The 4,181-nt window shown below is 40.1% G+C and overlaps 1 pseudogene; it reads left to right on the top strand.

The window, feature by feature from the left end:
* Window positions 777–1,858, top strand: LOC109216566 (annotated as a pseudogene).

Below are 4,181 nucleotides of genomic sequence, written 5' to 3'. Positions count from 1 at the left end.
TGAAAACCAAGTGGCAGACCACTTGTCTCGTTTGGAGGAGGATGGGAAGCCACATGACGGTCTTGAGATAAATTATTCATTTCCCGTGAGCAACTCCTAGCCATTTCAGTGACCGAGATGCCATGGTTCACCGACTTAGCCAATTATCTTGTGAGTGGTATTGTAGCGAATGAGTTCTCTTCAAACCAAAGGAAGAAGCTCAAAACGGGATTGCCTTGAATATTATTGGGATGAGTCATACCTCTTTCGGATTCGTACCGATAGTATGATTCGGCGATGTGTGCCGGAGGAGGAACAAGTGGGAATTCTTGAGGCTTGCCACTCTTCACCGTATAATGGTCACCATGGTAGAGCAAGAACGGCGGCAAAAGCTTTTAGTTGTGTATTCTACAAGGATGCTAGTGAGCTTGTCAAGCATTGTGATGAATTCCAAAGGGCCGGTGGAATGTCAAAGAATAACAAAATGCCTCTCACCACCATTTTAGAGATAGATATTTTTGATGTGTGGGGTATTGATTTCATGGGACCGTTTGTTAGCTCTTGTGGGAACACCTACATTCTAGTCGCGATTGATTATGTGTCTAAATGGGTTGAGGCTGTTGTTTTGCCCAACAATGAATCTAAAAGTGTGGTGGAATTTTTGAAGAAGAACATCTTTACAAGATTTGGTACTCCAAGGGCAAATTCTTGTATCACCTACTGGGCAACATTACCTTGCCGCGGTGCGGCTTCGTTTCTTCTCTACAAACAACACAATAGAATATAAAGGTTGCATCATGGGTCTAAACATGGCAATAAACCTAAATGTGCATGAACTGTTGGTGATGGGAGATTCAGATTTGCTTATTCGGCAGGCTCAAGGTGATTGGGAGACTCAAGACCTCAAGCTCATTCCAAATTGACAATGTGTGGAAGATCTTAGCAAGAGGTTCAAGTCCATCGAGTTCAGGTACATTCCCAGGTTTCATAATGAATTAGCTGATGCCTTGGCCACCCTGGCCTCAATGCTTCCATATCCGGGTAATACTCACATTGACCCATTAGAAATTCAAATTCGAGATCAACATGGTTATTGCAATACAATTGAAGCAGAACTAGATGGTGAACCATGGTACCGTGATATCAAACAATATCTGAAAACAAGAAAATATCCGGAACATGCTAATAGGGATCAAAAGAGAACTATTAGGCGACTCTCTAATGGTTTCTTTTTGAGTGGGGGAATCCTTTACAAAAGAACTCCATATTTGAATTTGTTGAGATGTGTGGATGCCAAAGAAGCTGAATTGATTATGAATGAGGTGCATTCGGGAGTTTGTGGTCCGCACATGAATGGATATGTTCTAGCAAAGAAAATCCTTCGGGCAGGATATTATTGGCTTACCATGGAACGATATTGCTTTCATTTTGTTGCCATCAGTGTCAAATTCACAGGGATTTGATTCACTCGCCTCCTTCAGAGTTATATCCTATGTCGGCTCCTTGGCCTTTTGTTGCTAGGGGAATGGATGTCATTGGGCCAATCGATCCAAAAGCTTCAAATGGGCATAGATTAATCTTGGTTGCAATTGATTACTTCACCAAATGGGTGGAAGCTATTACATTGAAAGCAGTTACCAAGAAAGCAATAGTAGACTTTGTTCACTCCAACATCATCTGTCGTTTCGGTATTCCAAAAACCATTATTACAGATACTGCTGCTAATTTGAATAGTCATCTGATGAAGGAGGTGTGCGAACAATTTAAAATTGAGCATCACAATTCTACTCCTTACCGGCCCAAAGCTAATGGAGCTGTTGAAGCTGCGAATAAGAACATCAAGAAGATTCTTAGGAAGATAATCCAAGGGTCTAGATAGTGGCACGAGAAACTGCCTTTTGCTCTTTTGGGATACCGAACAACTGTCCGTACATCAGTCGGCGCAATGCCCTACTTGTTGGTTTATAGCACCGAAGCGGTCATACCTGCTGAAGTTGAGATTCCCTCTCTCCGTATAATTGTTGAAGCAGGGATTGAGGACACTGAATGGGTGAAGTCCCGATTGGAACATTTGAGTTTGATTGATGAAAAACGTTTGGCGGCAGTTTGTTTTGGTCAGTTATACCAACAAAGAATGGCACGCGCTTACAATAAGAAAGTGCGCCCAAGAAATTTTGAGGTAGGACAGCTTGTTTTGAAACGCATCTTTCCACACCAGGAAGAAGCAAAAGGAAAGTTTACCCCAAATTGGCAAGGTCCTTACTTTATCAAAAAAGTATTGTCAAAAGGAGCTCTACACTTGACAGATATAGAAGGAAAGGTGACAGATATATCCGTCAAGCATGGTTAAGACAAAGAACTCAGTTTCAAAGTGAAGTTTACAATGAATTTTGAGAATTAAACGGTTCAGACGGATCGGGCATCCAGTCCAAAGTGCATGTCATGTTCATTGAAGTCAGCATATTCCTCCAGATAAGTCCTTTCTTATTTTTCCCCTCTAAAAGGGACGCTTCTTGATTAAGTTGTAATACTTATTATTTCACCTTCTTATTTTCTTTCGCATTACTTTTTGAGTCCCTTTCAGTCTAATTTTGTCAAAGCAAAGCAAAGAAAAGGTCGCAAAATTGGTTACAGTTTCCTTATTATATGAAGCAAAATTTCTGGGCATAAACAGTATGGGCAAAGGCATAAAGCCAACTTTGATATTCCCCGACGAGCAAAAGGCTTGAAGGACTGAACAATATTTCAAGGGTCAACAAAAGTTACTCAGTTAAAGTTGTTTTGGGGAGCAAGGTTGTTTGTACCATAAACACAAATGGTGATAGGCGCAAAATAGTCAGCTGTTGATATTGAGAAAGAAGATATTCAGAAAGTAAAGCCAAAATCTCCCGGCAATTTGTACGATCATCGAAAGAGTCAGTTTTTCTAACAAGTGTAATGGACGCAAGGTCAAGTCGCCCAAGAAATCAAGGCCACAAACTTACCACCATTTCAAAACTAACGAATTTTTCTTTATCCAGAACAGGAACAAGAGAATTTTATCAATGGGAGAAGCAAGTCATGAATCAAGAAAAGACTCCAAATGGCATTTAGATAGGAATTTTGTAACTCTTAGATTTCAAGAGTATGTAATTTTCTTTTCATTTTGATCTAATAGTAGGAACCGCGGATCATAACCTCGACGGAACTTCGCTCGGCTCTCCATCTAAGCATACTCCATTATTCTTCTTCTACCTGAACTACACGTGACCTGATTCCCTTATAACCCGGGATATGTAGGCTGCCTAAAACCAAGGCTCGGTCACATCTTTTTCTTTTATCTTCTTCTCATCTTCAAATAATTGTGAGGTCAAAAATCAGTCACCTTGTTCATTTTATTTGCCTGAAAACTCTCCATTATTTCAAAGCAAAGAGGGGCATGCTGTGAACAACTAATTTTTGACCACACCCAAGTACTTCTTTATTTGGTTTCGCTCATATTCCTTAAAATCTCTCTTCCAGTCCCACAACAATTGTGGTATCTGATCAATAATAAGAAAATCTAGTATCCCTTCTGACCTGGTCCTCTTTTCAGACTTACCTCTTTCCCCACTCATGGTGTACCTGTTTATCCAGACACGGGGTTAGGTTTAATCAAATATACCATTGACACAAAAATTCTAATTTCTCGGGTTTGACTCTATACCATTGACACAAAAATTCCGATTTCTCTACTTCTTCGAGATTAGACGGGATACTTACTGAGTACACGTTATTTTCGTACTCGTGCTACACTTGCCATGCATTTTTGTTGCATAGACACGGGTATTTCTAGTGGCCTACTGGGCGTAGTAGCATGGATGATACGGAGACTAGGTGAGCTACATTTTTCGAGGCGACCCGCAGCTAGTATAGTCTCTTTCAGCGTATTGTATTTACTTCTGTACAATTTGTATTCCAGACAGTTATTGTACTTTGTTCAATTCTCTTAGTAATTGCTCGTGCACTTGTGACACCAGGTTCTGGGATGTCTATGGGATTATTCAGTATATTGACATTGTTAAGGATATTATTATTTATTAAGTGGAACTTATTCTTTATTGTTTAAATATGGAAAAGAAGTAATTCAGAAATATCTAAAATAAGAAGTTACTAGTTATTTAGTGTTGGCTTGCCTGACAATGGTGTCCGGCGCCATCACGACCCTTAGTGGATTTTGGGTC

This window comes from Nicotiana attenuata, chromosome 2 (assembly GCF_001879085.1).
Source record: "Nicotiana attenuata strain UT chromosome 2, NIATTr2, whole genome shotgun sequence".
In the NCBI taxonomy this organism is placed as follows: domain Eukaryota; kingdom Viridiplantae; phylum Streptophyta; class Magnoliopsida; order Solanales; family Solanaceae; genus Nicotiana; species Nicotiana attenuata.
This window is presented reverse-complemented; position numbering and strand designations above follow the sequence as displayed.